The sequence below is a fragment of the Microtus pennsylvanicus genome, chromosome 2 (genome assembly GCF_037038515.1).
Source record: "Microtus pennsylvanicus isolate mMicPen1 chromosome 2, mMicPen1.hap1, whole genome shotgun sequence".
NCBI classification, from domain to species: domain Eukaryota; kingdom Metazoa; phylum Chordata; class Mammalia; order Rodentia; family Cricetidae; genus Microtus; species Microtus pennsylvanicus.
The window spans coordinates 38,377,768-38,400,234 of NC_134580.1; positions in this window are offsets into that span (position 1 = coordinate 38,377,768).

Below are 22,467 nucleotides of genomic sequence, written 5' to 3' on the forward strand. Positions count from 1 at the left end.
CCCAATGAGTTTAATTGTTTTGATATAAAATGTTAAATGTGTCAGTGTATATGTTTTCTCTGGGACTGTAACATAGAACCTTCCTTACTATAGAGTAAATAATGGTGAATTGTTAGGCATAGGTTATCTTCAGGAAGTTTTAAATGTTATTGATAGGAATTACAAGAAAAATGAGAAGCATTTATTTCTTGTGTCAGTGACTGGTGGTTTTTTACTGATCACACTCAGAATTAGAAGTTTTGTAAGGTGAAAGAATAAATGCAAACTATAGGTCTTTAGACATAAAATCATTGTTTATAAAAACTCGTTGACTAATCTTGAAAAGAACTTAGTAACTGTTATCATATTCTCTGGGTGGCACCAGTTTTGTGGGTGTAAAAACACTGATATTTCCCCAACTTTGAACTCTCATTTTGAGATTAGAAATTGTCATCACTTAAATTGTAATGTTCACTCAAGTGAATAAAAGTACTAATAAGAAGTATGAGACTAATCTTTATTTTCTTTTTGTGTATTAAAATTTTTTCATTTATCTTAATGATACAGTGTTACATATTCTGTATATACCTAGTTCTGTAACTAATGAAAACTAGAATTCATTACTAGAATGATTCTTGGTACCTGAGAAGTTAGATTTCATGGAAGGCATGAAGTAAAGAAACCTAGGTATTTGTTCTGCTCTTTGTTTTTTGTCTTCTAAAATTGCACTGTGCTTTATAATATATTTTTTAGTCTAACCATTGTGTTTCATTGTTAATAAGGCTTTTCTTTATCTAGCTCCTGTTTCACTTATCATCTCTTATTCACTGTTAAACTCTGCATTCTAGTCCTACATAAATTGTTTTCTACTCTCTGAAGGGGGAAAAAGGGCACCTATGCCTTTGCACATCAAATTGCCACCATCCACAGTTAGCCAGATTATCCTCTGATCCTTTGGAACTTTTTTATATATCTCTAGAAAAATTTTTCTTAACATTTTATAACTGTAACTTCTCAAGAGGAGAGACCATCCAATATACCTTGTCTCCATACTATTTGATTTTCATTTAGTATTCAGATATCTATTCAGAATATCTATCAGATATCTATTCAGAATTCGAGGGTAGTGGAATTGCTTTAATGTATACTCATGTGAATAAAACATCCTACACATTGAGTCTCTGCAAAGGAATTTGCAAGTGTCGGCGCATTATGCTAAATGTAAAGAAGGCACTTACTTGTACTTACAAAGTCTAATAAAGCCAAGAGAAATATTATTTGGAAAAAATAGATTTGATTAAATGGTAGAGGTTTCTGAGCTGTCCTAGATTAGGTCATCTTATCTTGAAATTTGATTGTGAAAGCACTTCAATAATTCTATACTGGTTAGCTGCCTGTGAGATAGTTCTTCATATGTGATTAAAGCTAACAGGCTCGAAAGGGAATTCAAGTGTCAAGGTATATAATATCCACATGCATAATTCTTAAAAGGGGGCCCTGCAGCAATCCATACAAATTCAAGTCTTCCACTGCTTATCATTAGCTATGTGATATGGGCAAGTTATTTATCATTTCTTCTCAATTGTAAAATGAAGATAAGAATATTAACTTTATTTGTGAAGAATATGTATGAATTATTTCATGTTAAGCATGATATAAAGAATCATGCCATACAAGTTAAACCACAATCATTTTAAAGTAGTTCCCCATCCAAGGTTTTACTTTTAGTTTTCCATAGTTAGCTATAGTTTGAAAATATTAAATTGAAAACTCTAAAAATAGACAATCCATAAGTTTAAGTTACATGCCATTCTGTAGCATAGTAAAGTCTTGCACAGTCCCAAGTAGTGTGTGAATCATCCTTTCCTCCAGCCAGAGTATCTGTGCTGTCTCTGCTGCCTATTACAGTGTGTCTGTCCAGTCACCTGTCTACTACTGCAGTACATTTAGCCAGATACTATCACTTACTCCATATTGTTACAGTCATTGTGTAATCTCTAATCACAGGATAAAAAAGAATAGTACAACACAAAAAGATACTCTGTCAGACTACCTTCATAAAATTTTATTATCAAGTATTGCTGTAATTATTAGTTTTTACCATTAATCTTTACTGTCACTAACCTATAAATTAAACATCATTGGTATATATGCAGAGAGGATAACATCGTATATATAAGATACATTCGTTTTATGTCGGTATCCACTCAGAGTCTTGGAACATGCTCCTTGAATATAAGATATATGTATGGAGGGGCACGTACTACTGTTGTTACCTTGTCTTTAAACAGACCCCATTTTACCAGATCCAAATCAAAGCTCTTCACTGACTTATTCCTCCCCCTTTAGCAGACTGTAGACTATTCGTGTTAGATGGATTGGCATAGAGGATTTGAAACTGTGTTGTCCTGTTTCCTGCAGCTTGACTTGTATAGTTCTTTGTAGAACCCACAGAAAGGATGGAAAAAAGTTGTGAGTGTAGGAAACAAGTTGTTTTGTTAATTACAATTTTTTTTATGTAATATGTTTTGATCCTATTTCCTCCCCTCCCTCTATTCCCCCCAATCTTCCCAAACTTTGTATTTTTCTTTCTCATTCTCAAAAAAGCAAGAAAAACAAAAATCAAAACAAACTGAAAGAAAAGAAAATCAATAAGAAGGAATAGCAAAACAGAAGTGCACACATAGAAACAAAACCAAATCATGAACTCTGTGTTGTGTTGGTCAGCTGCTCCTGGGCACAAGTCCTTCCCTAGAGTGTGGTTGACCTATCCAGTGGCACTCCATTGGAAAAAATTTTTGATTTTTCCCTTTCCTAACAGATATCAATTACAATAGCTTTTGGTTAGGGGTGGGAATTTGTGTCCCCTTCCCCTTCTTAGTGCTGGTATCTTGCAGTGACAAGTTCTTAAATAAGTTTGACTGTATACCAAGTAGGTCCTAACTTGCAGAAGGCAGTAGAATATGAGTAAATAGCTTCTCAAATTTTCCTTTTTTTTCTTTGTTTTGACTTGGACTTTTTTTGTTGTTGTTGTTCCAGAAAAAAATATAGGCACATTCAGTTTTATAAGTGAGAAAACTGAGTTTTGAAAAGAACTTTTTTAAGGATTTGTACTTGTAGTGGAATAAAGCAGGTAGGGCATTAATAATTTTTCAGGAGTGGATTCTGTGATATCCTGATAGTATTCACATTTTGGATACAAATTAAAAAGAATATTTAGCTTTTTTATGTGTGTGTGTGTGCTAGCTAAGTGTGTTCAAAATAAGGTACCCGGTCTTTATGCCTTGTTCATGACCTACCAGAGATGAATATATAGAAAATATATAGGAATTTACAAGCTGAGAATGAGACTAGAAGGTGTTAGAATTTAAATAGTATAAGAAGACAAAAGTACCAGTGAGTGGTAAGTTTTTAATGCCAGTGACATGCTGTGTAATAGTTTATCATAAGAATTTTTAATGCTTATGCAAATTGATCGCTGCGTTAATACAGTCTTGTGGTTTGAATAAATTTTTAATGTCAGCACTTTTTCTCAGTGGTCATTTTGAGCCTTTGCTGTCAGTGAAAGACGTTAGATCATACTAAGGGAAAAAACACATCTAGAATAAATAAAATTTTGACTAAACCCATTTCCTCTGTAAAATTCAAGATACTGTTTGTGTTTAATGTTATCTAGCCTTAAAATTTTCTTTTCCTTCAATAGCATGCCTGTGCATGTTTGTAAGGCCAGACAGTTTTGTGGTTTACTTCTTAGCTCAGTTCTTGTTCCTTGCTGCTGCTGTTCTTGTTTGTGTTCAATTGGAAAAGACCCATACTGTTTAGAAATTTTGCAGTGCCTCAAGTAGGATTTAACATGGGTGTAGTCTCCTTAGTAGCAGTTCTGAGCTTCCTTACTTAGAGGTTTCTAAATGGTAGTGGTTGCATCTCATTGAGAACTAATTCCCGTCTAACTTTCACTTACTGGTCCTTAACAAACTGGCGCTATGTATTTGAAACTTTATACACAGTAAATATGAAGAGTATTTGAAAATAAATGTTACATCCTACTTGAGGTTTTTGGTGGTGGTATTTTTTGGGGTTTTGTTTTGTTTTGTTTTGTTTTGTTTTTGCCAGACTACGTGGGGGGAGTCCCTAATTTTCAGGCTTCATGGACATGACATAGTTTACAGACCTTCTCCCATTGACATTTCTCAACTCATGACAAAGTCTTTTTGTCACTGTACCTCTTAAAATACAGAGGCCAAAACTGAACTGACTACTTTAGATGTGGTACGACTTATTACAGAATACAATGAAACTATTATTTGGCTCTTGTACTTGTATGAATGCAGCTTGAAATTTGCATTACATTTTTTGGCAGCAGTATTACCCTTTGATCATATTGAGCTTATGGTCAGCTAAAATGTTGCTTGTTCGTGTGAGCTGCTTTAATCTAATTTTTTTCTATTTCATTTGTCAGTTAATACTTTGAAAGTATAGGATATTTCATATGTTATTATAAAAGTCTACCTGAATTTTTTTTTTTTATTAAGCTTCCTCCAATTTGACTGCCTAAAGACATCAACTGACTTTGTGTAAACCAACACATTATCCATGGTGCTTTTCACATGCTGGTTTACTTTCTTAATGTTGACAAGTCAGAAAAAAAAAATACTTTGTGTTAGGTTAACCTTTGGTAGGTGTAGTACTTTATCATAGTCTGTTTGATTTTAGGTCTCAATCTCTTCTCATCACAGATCATTCATCCAATGTGAATTTAATGCAGCCATAAAATGTGTTAGAAACTGGCAAATCTGGTGCACCAGTGGACAACACAAGTTGCCCTTATTTGTGGTGTTTGTGGCCATGTTCAAGCACGTTTTTTAGCTTATAATTCTGCCAGTGGCCCTTGCCCACTCTAGTCCTGGAGCCATCATGCCTTAGCTAAGGTTTGGACATGGGATGTTGGAGCAGAGCTGAAGCCAGTCCTTAACAGAAAAAAAAAAGTTTTATGAGAAATTAGTATTTGTGTTCAAAGGCATTATGATTTAGGAGTCAGTTGTTGCTGTATTAAGCCTAGATAGTGTGGTGCTGGTACCATTCAAGGGTCAAGAGCTATCACTGACACTAGGCACTGTCCGAAAGAGCAAGCAGTCTTGGAAGGTGCCATAAGTTTTCATGGATTGTTGGGAAGTAAGGAAGAGGAGTGTGTATTATGAAAGGTTCTTTCAATTAGAGGACCTTTCTTGACTTGGAGTCTTGCTTCGAGTATGGATGATAGAGTATGTTTTGAAGCCTGGGTCTGTAGTCAGCAACTCACTGTCAGAACCTCTTAGAACCCAAAAAATCTTTAGACATGTTTCTATGTCCTCATTCAAATCACCTTTAAAAACAAATTTGTTTCTTAATTTCTTAAATTTTGTGTGTGCATATTGCCTGTCTCTGTGTATGTGTATGCACCAGGTATATGCAGTGCTTACAGAGGCAAGAGGGGGAGTAGGGTGCCCTGGGATTAGAGTTACAGACAGTTGTGAAATATCATGTGGGCATTAGTTGTCAAACCCTGATCCTCTGGGAGAGCAGCCAGTGCTCTACTGAGCCATCCCTCCAGCCCGTCAGAACAAGTATTTAACAGGATATGCTTATCCAAAATGGTTATTAAAGCATGCTTCATAAACCTGAGGTCAGAAGTCACCATATAAAATAGGAATCTATCCAGTTGAACTGTTTATGTAGTGTGTCTAGAAATTTTGAAGTACTAATATTCATTTTACTCATGTTTTTCAAATTTCCCATTGTGGTGTCTATTTGTGCACCTTACTTTGCATTTGATCTTTCAAAGACAAACTAGTTTGGATTTCTATAAAGAATCTGTTTTCTTAACCTGAGAAGTGAGGAAGAAAACACTTGGCTAGGGGTCAGAGGAGGTTGTGTTTGGTTTTTTGGTTTGGTTTGGTTTGGTTTGGATTGAGACAAGGTCTCACTATGTAGCCTTCGCTGGCCTGGAACTTGCTGTGTGAACCAGGCTAACCTTGAACTAATAGAGATACACCTGTCTCTGCCTCCTGAGGGCTAGGATTCTGAGATTAAAGATGTGTGCCACTACTACTGTGCCCGGCGTTTTTTAGGAGAGTTTTTTTAAAGCCTTTAAAACAATGACATGAAATTTTCTATAACTATTCATTGTCCTGGCCTCTAACATTCATCACATTATCAAAAAGAATCATAAGCCTCTGGGAGACCTCTAGTCCTGACACAAAAGTGAGCCTAAATGCAGACAAGGATTTGGAAAGCACCTGTGCTTAAGAACAGGGGAGTTGGGAATGGAAAGAAGCTAGGAAGCCTAACCAGGGAAATAAATACCAAATACTTCTTCTCTGTTATGGTGATGGACTCTTTGCTCTCTGGAACTAGAAGCGCAAAATAAACCCTGTCTTCTAAAAAATGACTTGGTTGTGGTGTTTCTCTTTGTAACAGTCCTGGCTGTTCTGGAACTTGCTTGGTAGACCAGGCTGGCCTCAAACTCACTGAGATCCTCCTGCCTCTGCCTCCCAAGTGCTGGGATTAAAGGCATGCACCACCACTGCCCGACTTTCTTTCTTGTACTATTGTTTGTTGGTTTTGTTTTGAGGTAAGGTCTTACTCCATAGCCCAGGCAGTTTTGAAACTCATTTTATACTCTAGGCTGACCTCAGATTCACAGGAGTCCTATTCACTCAGCCTCCTAAATGCTGGAATTATAGACATGAACCACTACGTACATCTTCAGGTCTGTTTTTCATTAAACAACTTTATTAACATTTAAACATTATACAGTAAACTGTATGAATTGAAAAGTAAGATTTGATAAGCTTTGACATGTTTACACCCGTGAAACCACCATCAGATTCAAGATACTGAACATATCTCACTCCCACATTTTCTGGCCCTCATTTAAATCCTCGCCTATTTCCTAGGCAACCACTCTTTGTTTTCTTTCACTTTGCATTTATTTGTATGTCTTGGCATAAACTACACTTTCTTCTTTTGTGCTAACTTATTTATGCGTCATGATTATTTTGAGATTTATTCATGCTGTATTTCTTCATATATCAGTGGCTGTTTCTTTATTGCTAAGTAGTATTCTGTTGTGGGTATGGTAATAGTTTGTTTTTCAAAGAAAGTGAACATAAAACTAAAAGCATAAAGAGAATCATAAACTGGTAACTAGATTTATCAACATTAAAAAACTCTACTCATTTCAAGAGACACTATCTTCTAAGAAATAATGTATATCCATTCAACTGCTGATAGACTTGTGGGTTTTCTAATTGTTGACTTTCAAAAGTAAAGATTACATGACTATCTGTGAATGTGTTTTTGTATGTATATGAGCTCATGCTTTGGAGTACAATGGCTAATTGGTTTGATAAATTTAAGTTTACCTCAAGAAAGTTTGGTATCTTTTCATGATTATTTTCCATTCTATATCTTCCATGAAGCATCTGTTTGAATTATTTATACATTTTTTAAAATTATTGGTTTGTTACCTTAAGTTTTGAAGATTCTTCCTGTGGTCTAATCGTATAATATATTTGACTTACAGGTATTTTTTGTTAGTCTGTCATTTGTGTCTTCCTACTCATTCTCCCCACCTCTGCCTGTGTGTATATAATAACTATTTGTGTGTACCCAAACACACACACAGGTGACTGCAGAGACCTGAAGTTACAGGTGGTTGTTAGCTGTCCAACAAAGGTCTAAGAACTGTACTGTACTGTGGGAAGAACAGTACTTGCTCTAAACCACTGAGCCATTTCTCTAGCTCATTATTTCTTAGCAGAAACTGTCTCTTGAAACAGTAGGGGTTTTTTAATGTTGATAAATCTCATTACTGGTTTATGATTCTGTGGATCATGCCTTAGTGTTATATCTACTTTTTCCCTCTAGTACAAGATCACAAAAGTTTTAGACTTATATGTAGGTCAGTGATACATTTGGGGCTAAATTTTGTATATAGAAAAAAAATGGAAAAAAAGATATTGTTACAGTAACATTTGTCACTTTTTGGAAACCAGACTCTTTTATATTAACTTGCCTTTACATATTTGTCCGCAATCAGTTGTCTACAGTTTTGTTTTCAGATTCTATTCTGTCCAGTTGAAGTGTTTGTTGATTTTGATTCCTGTATTGCATGATTGTGGTGACAAAAGCTTTATACTTAGTGTTTAATATAAAAATGAGTGTTGGTGTTATACAGTATTAGTTAATTACCTTGATTCTTTTTAAAAACTCTTTTTGCGGGGGCTGGAGAGACGGCTCAGAGGTTAAGAGCACTGGCTGCTCTTCCAGAAGTTCTGAGTTCAATTCCCAGCAACCACATGGTGACTCACAGCCATCTGTAATGAGATCCTGCAGTCAGACATGCAGACAGAACACTGTATACATAGTGAAGAAATAAATCTTTTTTTAAAAAAAGAACTCTTTTTGCTAGTCTAGATTCTTTATATTTGATGAGTTTTCAGATGCATTTTCAGATTTTTGTTTTTGTTTTGATTACTGAGAAGTGAGGCATGGAGACTCATGCCTTTAATTCCACCACTGGGGAGGCCTAAGGTAGAAGAGCAGTAGTTTGAGGATAGCCTGGGCTGCATAGCATATTCTAGATAAGACTTTGAAATGAAACACTGTCTTAAGGGGGAATAAAAGGCCAATAGAGATTTTGAGTAGGGATCTATCAGATTTATAGGTCACTTTGAAAGTAATGAACATCTTAAGTATAATGAGCCTCTGACTTATGAACTTGGTGTAAACACTCTATTTGGGATTACCTTAATTTCTCTTAGCTCTTTCACTATTCTTTTTTCATCCTATATTAGGATTATTCTCTTTATTTTCAATATACTTTCTTTAAAAAAATAAGACTTCTTTTTTAAAAGGTCCAGGTGTTATTTAACCTGTCATTTTTCATGTTTGTTGAGACTGATAGAAGTTGCAGGTTCATTGTTTTAAGAATCTTGTCTTGTTTGAGTCATCTTTCCTGTTATTTTTCAATACAAGATTATTATAATTTTAAAATATTTTACAAATTTAAAATATAGGTGATTTGGAGCTTAAATAATTTGGCTGGGTTATGTGCTCTTACCTAAATAGAAAATGTTAAAAATGTTGAAAAATATCTAAGTTCATATTTTAAGTATTACTTTTATTCTATCCTCTTCCTTCAATCAAGTCACATAATACTTTTGAGTGCTAGTTTATCAAGTAAAATAATACCAATTTTATGGAGCCACAATAAAGTGGATTGAAAGGAAATTTTATAAAGAGCCTAGAATAGTGATGTTATATGAGTACAGTTTTCACTTTATTTGTTGTTTCAGTCAACAAATGAGTGCCTGTTACTGTCCTAGATTACATGAGTAAAAATGTCAGGCAATCATCCTGCTTTCATCAATTTTTTATCCTAGCATGTTGTGACGGAGTCATTCAGAAAATATGGAATGAAATAAACTATATCATTTTTGATTGTGAAAAGTAAGGAATCAAAGAGGGAGCTTTGGGAAAGAATCAGTGGAGTAGGTACCCTCTTGAATGTGTGTCATTAGGGCAGAGAATAGGTAAGATGAAAGTAGAAACTTCAGTATTTGATGGGGCCCTGCATGGCAAGTGATATGTAAAACTAACCTCTAGAGTAGGGAAACTAGGCAAACTGAAAGAATTTTTTCAAAAACCTTAAGAATACTAATAAAGTACAGTAGTCAGAGGGGTCTATTGAGCCACAGTGAGAAGACAGGATTGCATTCTTAATGCTGAAGACATGGCAATGTCATGATCGTAGGTAGATGTTACTGTGTATTGCCAGGGACTTTTGGAAATGACACCCTAACAGTGAGACATCAGCAAGCTCATTGAATTCAGTAGGGTGAATTTCTAGTAGTTTAGGAAACATTAGAGCACTGGTTCTCAACCTGTGGGTCATGACCCCTTTGGGATCGAACAACCCTTTCACAGGGGTTACATATCAGATATCCTGCATGTCTGATCTTTGAGTTGTGATTCCTAACAGTAACAAAATTACAGTTATGAAGTAGGAGCAAAAATAATTTTATGGTTGGGGGTCACCATAACATGAGGAGCTGTATTAAAGGGTCTCAGCATTAGAAAGGGAGCAAAAGATTGATTTTTCCTGATCCAAAAGCCTAGCCAGACTCTAGGAAAACCATGTCTGGGCTATCTAGAGAAAAGACCTTCTACTTTGCTTAAATTTATTAGGAATTATTATGTACTTCTATGTGACTTCCAATATTTGTGGCTTTGCCTTTTGAAGTTCTTATGCCAGTCCACCAGCTGAATAAATAAGTATATAGCTTTGGTTTCTTATAGAAGCATAGTAACTAACCATGTGGAGGCAGTGGTCTTCAGTAAATATGTACAAGCATTGGTTATTGGTACATGATTCGATTATAGAATATTGAAATTACTGAACTGAATTGAACCTTGAAAATTAGTCTTTCTTTTATAGAATTTTGATCCAAAGAGAGTAACATTGACAAAAACATAGACTTGGTTTGGGGTATCTTCTTGGCTGTCAGGTAAAGAGATTTTTGAGGAAAATATGGGGCCAGGAGCATCCATTTGCTATGTCTGCTGCATTTTTTGGTATTGGTCTTCTGTTTCACACCTATACTATTTATGCTTTTTTTTTGTTCTTAAGACATTAGGTTAAGTCATACAGCCACACAATTAGTGTCAAAACAGATAAGTAAATGTAAGTTAAATACTGTGATAAAGACAAGCTTTGATTGTGGTAGAAACATGTCTGTTAAGTAGCTTTAATGCCTTTTCCCTCATAGATTTGAATGTCCTTAGACTGTCTTCAGTGATATATTACATTACCTTGTCTATTTGGACCTAATTGTAATGTCATCATGTCCCCCCACCAACACCCCCGCAATAGCCTATACCTAAACACCCTAGTTTGAAACCCTTGAGTCAGGCTTGGTGAGTTAATCTGTATCTAAACAATACTTGTCTGTACAACCACTGTGATGGCAGCATGTATTATTTTAAATAAAAACCCAGTTAGAAGCCAGCAGGTGTAGCTAAGTGGTAGAGCAGTTGAGTAGCATGCATAAGCCTAAGGGATTCATCCCTAACACAGGTGCACGCGTGCACACACACATACACACCCAGGTGGGGGTGGGGTGGGGTGGAGACTATGCCACTGAACTATCTCCCCAACCTTCCTTATTCTTTTAAACGGGGTTTCACTTAGTTGTCCAGGCTGGTTTTGAACTTGTAATCCTCCTGCCTCAGCCTCCCAAGTAGCTAAGATTATAGGCACATGTCACCACATCCAGCTAATTCTCTGTTTTTAAGATAATTTCAAAAGGAAACTGAGGAACAGTAATCTTTTTGCTTGTTAATTTGTGCTGCTTAACTTTATGGCGTGCCTGATCCTGAAAGAACTAGCACATGAAGTTCACTGTTGGTTTGTATTCAGAATCTTAAGACTCCAGAAATGCATTCAGAAAACAAGTGATAAGAGTACTAATGTAATTAGGGAGAAACCATAGCTTCCTTTTAAGCCTCTCTCTTTCAAGGGCTTATAATTTTCTATAAAACTTACATTATCTCATGGAAAGGTATATTTTAGTTTAGCTCTTAATTCTGTTTTATGAAGTTTGAATTGAAAGGAAAGATACTTTTTGTCTTCCACACATACTTCTACTTTTTAGAACTCATTTCTGTACCCCAGAGCCTACCTTTGTTTAAAGACTATCTTTTATCTACAAAAGACTGTCTGAATTTATGTATCCATAAGATAAAAATCTGTAAATATGGCATACATTGTTGAGAATGTAAGTTGATTCCTGACAACTGTATTACATCTGCACAAAATATTAGATGACAGTCATTTTTGACAGTCTAATGTGGCAGGTGATCTGACATTATCCTTCTCTGGGGTCATGTGAGGATGAAGATACTCATTTTTGTCTCTCTCCTGGGTCTTACGAAGAAGAAAACTAGAATTTTAGAATTTTAAATGAGAAAATTGGACCCAAATTATGAGTGTGGCTGCTTCCCTCCTTTATTTCATGAAGATCAAGGAATGGAACTGTGAATGTCCTTTTTTCACAAGGACAAATAAGGTATCCAAAGATAGGACTTTAGTCCGTTTAAGGTATCTTTAGCTGTATTACACTTGACACTGCCTGGTCATTGAACAGCTCCCTGCAATAATTAATCATCCTTCTCAGCTAACAGTGCAGATAGCGTAGCAGTGGTAGTGCAAGAGCAGACTCTGGAACCAGGCACTGTGTGTGGTCTGTGGACAGGTTGCTTTTATTTACCAAAATAATGTTACAATTCCTACCTCATAGTGTTGCCATGGAGATTGAGTAAGTTCATATATACAAAGCTAGCAAGCCTTATGTAAGGGCTAGTCTTTTTTATAGGTATGCATCTGTGATACCTTTCAGGTTGCTCAATATAATGAAGTTTTCATAAAGAATTTGGCGTTTGAACTAGATCTTTTTTAAAGACTTTAAAAGGTGAGATAGAATTCAAAATTTAAGAGTCACATAAATAAACTGCTGTTGTACTAAATGGACATGAAATGCACTTCAAAATATCTTCTAAATAATTGTTCATCTCCATCAGATAGTGCTACTGTAAGCTTTGTTCAAATAAACTTTTTTTTTACACTTTACAAAGGTAGAACTGTGACAGAATTCCTTCATGACTCTAAATAAAAGATTGTCTGATATTTTTTTAAATTGATTCAAAAACCCTGAACTGAGGATGGAGGGAGAAGTTGTTTAAAGAGAGTTTTAATAGTGGCCCATTGCTCCTTGGTGTAGAGTGTCCCCACTCAGATACTAGGTGCTTATCATGACCTAACTGTTTATTCCTAAATTAAATCTGGAAAGTTTCAATTGCAGGGTAACTTTCTGAATAGTCTTCATTGTAAATAACTGCTGAATTTTTTTTAAATATTTGTCTTCAAAAATAGTGATCAATTTGTATCCTTCAAGATCAAATGCACTTCCCTCGTTATTTCTGTAATAATAGAATTATGTGTAATCTGTGAATGAAGAATTATTTCAGAGAACATTCAATATTATCGCAGGGCAGTTTCAGTGGTTGGAGTCTCACTCCATGGTACCTTGGCTTGTTGATGTTTAATCCCATGTGCTGTGGATGTTTGTATATGACTGGATATCCATTTCTTGGAAATCACTATGATTTCTTGTGAACATAATTGCCTTAATGGGCTTTAATTTTTTCAAGTTATATATGTCTCAGATTAAAGTTAATTTATAAAATACAAATTTGCTGCTCTCACTTAAGCTTTTCTCTTTCAGCAAATAGAAAAAGCAAAATGTTTCAGTGTTGCTTTGTAAGCAAAGTCAACCAAGGTGGGTGCTGTTTCTTTTCTTACCACTTGCATTCCTAACCTAGTTCAGCTGAGGATAAGGAAGAAAATGTTAGACTCTTTCTCAGCATTGATCTACTGCCAGTAAAACCGTTGTATTTATTACCATCTAAATTAGGGCAGTTTTGTTAATGAGACTTGTCGCTTTTAATAATACTATCTGAGAAAACTGAGGTGTATGGTTGCTCTAATCTTTAGATTATTATTTATTATTAATTTTGAATTTCTGTGTTCATTGAGAAGAAAATCCATATTTACATCTAATAGAAAAACGTATCCTCATGTGGAATAACATAGATAAGTGTGTAATGAATCTCTTCTGATTAGATAATTCAAGGGAAATTGTTATCTTCCCTTGTTAATTAGTATTGTTTATTATTTGTCTCTTTTTTTCTCAAGATGTCACAGTTGTCATTCATCTCTGAAGATCTGAAAGTCATTAGCAGAAACAGTGACTGGCCATTTGCTCTGTTCCTCGGTTAGCTTGCTGCCAGGAAGTCTGTGTCTGTAAACATCCCCGACTGGAAGCTGTAAGCCACAGCCAAGCTTTCAGTCAGATGTTTGCTGCTACCGGCTCTTCCCATGCATCTTTGTAGACAGTCCGGACTAAGGATTGGAGCTAAGGAGGCTGTGAAGTGCATGGGGTCACATCAGAAACCTTGAAGGCCATTCATTTACTGCTTACTTAAACTGGCAGCTTCTAATGTAGGGGACTGATTGAACATGCTTCTGCTGGGCCTGAGAGGATTTGTTTAAAACAATTTTTAATTCCTATTTCTGCCCTGTCAGTAAAAGTACATTCTTTATAACCTTTCCAGATAGGCTAGAGTTTAGCTTTCCAGCAGTCCTGAAAACCAACTTTCTCCCCTATAAATTCTGTAGCGGTTATTCATCTCTACCACCCAGCAGTCTACCATCCAGGAGTTTCAGTTTCCCCTGTGCTGAAGAGATTTATATGTAAACTTTTGCTTCCTCCTACTTGTTCTTTTTACCCTTCGTGGTGTTACTAATCTTAATCAGAATGTTCTTCTCAAAATCTGCATGATTCAAACCACTAAACCCTACAACATTTGCTAATGGTTCTGTATGTCTTCTTGGATTAAGTAAAGCTTCTTTGATTGTTTCAAGTTATTGCATGGCTCCCAGTCGCCTTGAAAATAGTTGTATTTTATTTCCTTTTTTTTTGTTTCTCCCCAAGTACTAAATAATCTAGGCCTTCTAACATAGATGACAATCAATGTGAATCAATGTACTTTCTTAACACGTTGGGGTTTTTGTTTGGTTGGGTTGGATTTTTTTTAAGTTTTAAATGTTTTCTCTTATTTTTGTTTGAATTACTGATAGTTTCTAGTCCTATTAAAAATTATCTCTTAAGGTATTACCTTTCTTTGTTTATTTGAGAGAGGGTCTTACTACTTAGTCCTGGTTGCCCTGTAACTCTTAGAGATTCACCAGCCTTCTGTCTGCCTGATTAGTGCTAGCATTAAAGGTGCACACCATTACATTTAGCAGGCATTGATATTTTGTCATCATTACTAAACTGGATTAGGTTCAGTATAGTCTTAAAAGGTACAGTTTCTGACAATCTAATTTCTTACATACTTCTCTTAATAGCTTTTCTGGAGATATGGATATTATGTCTTTATAATTCCATGTTATATACCATATGCATCAATATATGTATATTGATAACAGCACTCTAATAGTTATTTTATCACAACAGTATGCTATTTACATTTATTTGTTTATTGGTGCTGGAGATTAAACAGTGTTCTTGAATATGCTAAGCAAGGGGCCTACCACTGAACCTCACCTCCAGTTTTTATTACAGATCTGTTTAAGTACTGCTGTGTTAGAAAGGTAGGGTGCAAGACTAATTTGAGAGAAGGGCTTAGTTGTTTCAGACATATATGGGCTTTCTTCTTGTACTTAAAGGCTTAATGATTAGCATGTATGCAACATCACTTAAGAAAGAAACATTGCTAGGCACTCACAAAATGTTCCTCGCCAGGAGTAGAGTGTGATGTGTTCATTGGTAATAGAATTATTTTGTTTGGTCAGGTGGCAGTGGTTATTTTTCATAAAAACTTGATGTATAGCTTTAAAATCCCAATGGGGGAGTGGATAAAAACTACATGGTTTACTAATTTGCAAATGATTTGAGTTTGAAGTGCTTTTTAAAATGGTAAGTCAAATCTAGCTTTAAAAGGGGTGGCCATTCTTCAGAAAGCTGCCATCCTCTGGTTGCCTAGTCTAATTGTTCCTGGATGCTTCAGGGTTAATGACACTCTGTTATGAACATTTGTTGTATGTTATTCTGCCCTAGTAAAGGAAAATCAGAGACCATGTCACCTTGAATCCTTAATGTCCTTGGTTCTGTGTATTTAATCACAGCCTTTTAGTCATTTGCACATGACTTATTTATTTTTTAACTTTAAAGAACCATAAACTTCTTGTTGGCCTGTAAGGTTGACAGTTGATTTTTGAACCATAAAAGTTGGTTTGTCCTTATTTTCCAGTAAACTTAGAACAATTTATTTTCTCAGCCTTTAACTTAGGTTTTCAGGGGGGAAATGTATAAATTTTGGCAGAGTTTAGAAATCACAGATATCCCTTTACTATTTAAGTTTGTTCATATATTTGTTTAAGTAGTTCCCATCCATTCTGCAAATGATTTTATCTCTCAGTGAATGCTTTAGGAATTACTTGTCAGCAAACAACTACAAAAGTTATATCAAGTTTGAGTACAGTGTACAAATCCTGTTTAGAAAATGTTCATAGAAATAAACAGTTTTGGTTGAGTTCTAATTGTCTCTATGGTTCCAAGTCCCTTCTATGCACACCCATATTATTGGCATGATTGAGAAAGGATCATAAACCTCTAACCCACAATGTCTCCCTTGTTGCATTAGTGTGTTCCAGCTTGGATTCTTCTTTTGTTACAACTTCATTCATTGGATTAATGTGAATACATTGTTCAAGTTGATTTTGTCCTCATTATATGGATCACTGTGCCTATTCTTTTTTTCAACAGATTCTATAAAATTGTCTGAGCGTCGAGTAAAAAGCCAAGTGTAAACACAGTAAAGAGTTCACAAGTCCCTCTCTAAGCCAAGTTTCAGTTCATGTAAACATCCTACACTCAGCTGTCATACATGAGTTGGCTGGGATGTAGATGTTTACGTCAGCTGTCTTGGAGTATCCACCACTTAATGTATTGATACAGGACTTAACTGGGATTACAGGAGTATACCACCATGCCCAACTAAAGGCCACTTATTGTAAATTCTATTTACATTGAGGTATTCTATAAGTATTTCCTTCATTGTTTCAAATAGATACTTATCTTACTATAGATAATTCCAATATTTTGACTTAAAGGTAGTTTGAATCTTATATATCACTGTAATTTAATGCTAATAGTCTTAAAGCCTAGCTTCTGACTCTCCTTCTGCCACTTATCAGCTGTGATAATTAAGAAAAATATTGATTTTCCTGGGTCTCTTTGCCTTAGTCTGCTGAATTACATCATAGTATATGACAGGATTATTGAGATGAAGTAAGTTAATGTCAGTTAAGTGTTCTTGATATAGGACAGTTATTATTGTTACTATTTTAAAACTCCTTGTGCCACGTATTTCTAAACACTTGTAAAGGTGGAGAAGCTAACACATGACCAGTTTATGGTCTGAAAGCTAGTTCCATATTTATACCTTTCTCAAAAATACTTTTTATAGTTTTGGTTTTCAGTTCTATGAAATCAGCCTTTCAATATTTGGTGACACATCCACATTCTCCATAGGTAAAAAAGCAACCAAAACAGAAACCACAGAACTACATAAAAGATACTGCAGCAGCTAAGCATGTGTCTGCAAGCTTCTGCTGGGCCTATGTCCAGACTTATTCACATTTAATGTTTCTTTTGTGGAAATTATCTACACTTTAGTGAGAAAACCATAATTAAACTAAGATGTTAATCCTGCATAATGGTGCAGTGCTTTTGTCTCAGCACTGCTAAGCAGACGGAAACAGCAGACAGATCTCTGTGGGTTCAAGCCAGCCTGGACTACTTAGTAAGCTCCAGACCTGCCAAGGATGCATAGTGAGACCCTGTCTCAAACAACAGCCAAACCAAAACAAAAATAAAATAGAAACTTGTTCATGGAAGTAAGTCTTTTTTTCTAGCTTTTTGTTGTTGAATATACCTAAATATTTTCTTTGCTATTAAGAGGAAGCTGGTTATGCTTTGAAAAACCTCAGACTTTTATGTTTATTTGAACTTGTTGAATGCTTACAGTATTTTATAATTTATATACTTTAACAAAAATTAAAAAGAATAACAAGGGGATATAATCTAATAGTAGCTTTATAAAATGTCTTTATCAAATTAGGCATATTTAGGAATTTAGCATCAATTTACCTTTAAACTTTATAGAAGCAACTTTTATCTGTATCAGATATGAAAAAAATGTTACACACACACTTAACAATTTATACTACCAATGACCTACAGGTTGGAGTTTTCACCCTGTTTATTCTTTGTTCTCTTGTTTAATGATCATATATTTATGTCTTGACTTATACTTCCTTGTCTTTTATGTGTGTGTGTATATATATATATGTACATATATGTATATAAATGCATTTTTTGCTCGTGTGGACCATCAGTTTGACCTCACTTTGACAGGCCATACATTAAACAATAATTGTGTCTAAATTAAAATTTTACTCTTTTTTTTTCTTTTAAACACTGCTTGGCCCATTAACTCTAGCCCTTTTAGGCTAATTCTCACATCCTGATCAACCCATCTCTAATAATCTGAGTAGCATCAGTCTTACCGGGAAAGGTTCAGCATGTCTGACCTGGCAGCTTGCTTCATGGCGTCTTATTGAATGCAGTGAAACATCCCAGGTATACTAAGCTGATAACTCACATCCTTACAAAAAAAAACCCCAACACACTTTCAAAGCATAAAAAAAAAAATGCTTTCTGTTGAATATGTTTATCAATCTTAAATGTTATAAAATTTAAATAAATGTTAAAATACCTCCATTTTCTTCCTTGTTTACTATATTGCATTCAGTTGTATTGATAGCGAACATAATATAAAATTGAATCCCATCCAATAACTGTAAGATATTTTCTGCAATTAAGTTTGAAGATTTTTTTTCTCTCTTCAGTGATTATTTTCTAGACGTTTGACACACACACATATGTCTAGTTTTTCCTGTTTATTTTGGCTTTCCCATTTAAATTCCTAATAGAAGAAACTATGGTGGTAATGTCTCCTGTGAACTTCAGTGATGGTTGTTTATGGTGAGGTAATCTATGATATGTAACAGTTTATCTTTTCTATTTTTAGTTTTTCAAAAAGTTTTTTCCACTGATAAGTCTGAAAGAATTTACATAGTAAAATAGTATGCAAAAATATAAAAGAGTAACTATGTGACCTCTTTTCACTGTTTAAACTTCATGTGGAAAGCTTTGTTTTGAATAGAAATACTATTTCAAAGTTTAACATTCAAATGAAAGATACTTTTATTTTTAAATTTTAATTCTTCATAAAGCTGCCAGTGTATGATGAATCCAAGAGCAGTTTCATATTTAAGATTTTATTATGTTTATATACCAGGTTATTTTATAACGTTCATAATGTCCTTTAATTTTATGAAAAAAGAACAAGTCTTGAGTATTTTGTGATTTCATTAGGCTAAAAAAAATTATTCTGTGTATCAGCATCTTAGCTGGAGAGCCTGTTCAGCTGCTTTTCTATCTGGAGATTGTGCATGTACAGTCATAACTAGTTGCAAAGTTTTTACTTGAGTTCTTACTTCAGAATGGTTCTTTGAAGGATGTTCAGCATTTGTCCTTCCTGTCCAAAAGTATTTGGGTCATTTTTCTTTTTTTGATTTTCAAGACAGGGTTTCTCTGTAGCTTTTTGGTTCCTGTCCTGGAACTAGCTCTTGTAGACCAGGCTGGCCTCGAACTCACAGAGATCCTCCTGCCTCTGCGTCCCGAGTGCTGAGATTAAAGGCGTGCGCCACCACCGCCCGGCTCATTTTTCTTTTTGAAGTAGCTTGAAAAAGTTCTAGTGTCACTTGATCTCTCTCTGCAGTTTTCATGAGAACTTGTAATTCCTCTAGGTGAACGTGAGCTAGTACTTTAGTAATGATACTTTTGGGGGGCTTGTTTGTTTTCTAAAAGTAAAATGCCTAAACATTTATAGTTCCCTTTATACAGTCCAATAATTTGGGCATTAGGAGAAACATTCCTCACCCGACAATCAGTGATTTTCAACTTGCAGGTCAAATGATCATTTCACAGGGGTTGCATATAAGATATCCTGTATATCATATATTGATATTATAATTCATAACTAGCAAAATTATAGTTATGAAGTAGCAACAAAAATAATTTTATGGTTGGGGATCTGGTAGTTTGAAAGAAAATGACCCCAAAGGGAGTGACACTATTAGGAGCTGTGTCCTTGTTGAAGGAAGTGCGCCATTGTGGGGGTAGGCTTTGAGGTAGGTCCTTTGCTCAAGCTTCTCTCAGTGTGACTGTCAGTTGACTTCCTGTTGGTCTGGAAGATGTAGGGCTCTCAGGTATTCTAGCACCACATTTGTCTGTATGCTTTCATGATGATTGTGGACTGAACCTCTGAAACTGCAGGGAATGTTGTAAGGACAGAGAACTACTAAATTTGCCACCTTCCAGGAGCCTTGACATATTTAACCACTGGGAGTTCATCAAAACTCTGTCCTACTGAGTTTGTAAAGATTCTCTTACACAGGGCTTGATTAACTACATCATTGGTCACTGGTGTTCCTGGAAGTTGGTTTATAGACTGAAAAACTCTAATCATACCTTAGGCTTTTTGGTAACTGTGCCCATCCTAAAGCTATCTAGAAGCTCTGGGCACCAGTCATCTTGCAAGCATAGGGAGTCACTCATTACTGAAGAGGTGATAAGGGTTTTTAAATAGATATGAATACTTATTTCCATGTTAAAAAACACATTTGGGAATTAGTCCCCTGATCTAATCTGGGTTCCATTTTGCACAAATGGTATATCTGAAAACTCAGTTTAAATAATTACAGGAGACAGCAGTGTTCCCTTCATGCCTCTGCAGTTGAGTCACTGAAAACTTGAGAAATAGTATGGGAAAGCTTGGAAGCCATTAGAGTCTTTAGTGATTTCCCTTTCTTTATGAGATGTAGATGTGGAAAAACAATTACTCCTGGCTCAAAATCAACCATTAGATGCTTTTATTTCGTGGTTATGGGATATACACATTTCTTGCAGAAGTTTTATTCAAATTATTTCTTAATTACTGTGTTTTCAAGAAACTTCTTAAAATCCTATACATGATACCTACACACTTCCTTTTGCTAAATAAACACTTTCTTCCCATCTTGTTTTGTGTTTTTATTTTGATCTGTGTTGGAGCCCATGGATGTGGCTCTGTTCGACTTTGACCAAAGGTCAGACAGTCCAGGCCTATTCTTTGCTCCTTCAAGGTTATGACAGCAGGTTTGGCCCAGAGTGTGACTGCCTACAGGATGCTTGGCCTAAGGTATGGTCACTGCATGTCCTTCCTAAACAACAGAATACTTAACTTGGGAAACTTGATGTTTCATGTATTGAAGAGGTTATTAACTTTGTTCCTTGTTTGTATCATGGTAAAGTAGTCTTGCTCTTCCCCCCCCTTTTGGATTGGGGTATATAAAGCATATGAAAAATAAACAGGCAACTTCAGTGTTCACTGGGTTGCCCTCCTGACTCTATTCTGTGTCTCTATTTCTTTTGTATCTCTGTTTTGTCTGCCTAATCCACACACCCCTACCCTGGACCGTACAAACCCTGGTGAGGCTCAACCCCGGCAGATCTGTTTTTCCAGTTATCAGAGCTGTTGAATTAGGCTACCAAATCCCCAAATAGGTTGAACAGGGAAGATTTATTTTTTTAAACCCTGGCATAGAGTTGCTAAGCTATTTTTGGTTGTTACTATCAATATATCTAAAAGAGATACAAGAGGGAGAAAGCTTACTGCTCCTGTCACACAAAGGCAGTCTTCAGAAACACTCCCCCCTTGCTTTGTCTCATTTGCCACAGCTGTGCCATACTACTGTCTACTTGTTGTAATGAAGACCAAGAAACATAATTCTTTTGTTAGACACTTAGCAGCTTGGTCTGTGTTTTGCAGCTTAGAAAATTTCCTGGAAGAGAAAAGTTTCAAGGTAAGTGGCTATTTGGTGAGACGCATCTGGCACTGGCATGAGCACTATGGGATTGGTGTTCAGGAGCATGGTGTGGCCAACTAAATGAATAGATTATCCGACCAACACGGTCCCATTGCTCCAGATTCAGATGTCAGTTAAGTACACAACCAATTACAAAAAAGGAAAGGGAAATTCCATCTTCCGAAGTGAAAATTACACTCACCGTGGGGCATGAAATTTTCTAGCTGTGCGCTTTGGGAGTTTAACCACAAGTGATGGGGGATGGCAAGGAAACCGAATTAACCACGCTAAAGTCCATGGAGGTTGTAGCCTCACGAGGATGAGTATAGAGTTCTACACAGTCCAAGAGGACTTTAAAACTTAGGGAATATTGGTAATAATTCTGTGTGAGAGGGACCTTGGTGGTGGGTGAGAGCCCACAGCGGTGTTGGACAGACACAGACAGCTGAGTAGTTAATTGAGAGGAGAGGTAGAGACCTAGTAGCCTCTTCAGAAGAACAGCTTGAAGAGAGCTGGGATGGGCGGAGCTTGTCTCTTATAAAGGGAACTTTTGCAACTGTGTACAGAGTAAGTAGTAAGGTAGCAGTCATAGGACCCTGCCTGGGCTGACCAAGGTGCTGCCTGAATCCTAACAAGTCACCGCTTCCTGCTTGACAATCTTCTGTAATGTCTTGCATAGATTTGGAATGATTAATTATACACATACTTACCTGAACAAACCTATTAAGTATTATACCTGGACTTTCCTGGGTTTGTCATAGTCCTCTTTGCTGGTTTAAGGTATCATTCTGCAATAATAAACCACAACTGGCAGTGTAGCCATATGCCCAACTTCTGTGAGGCAGTGA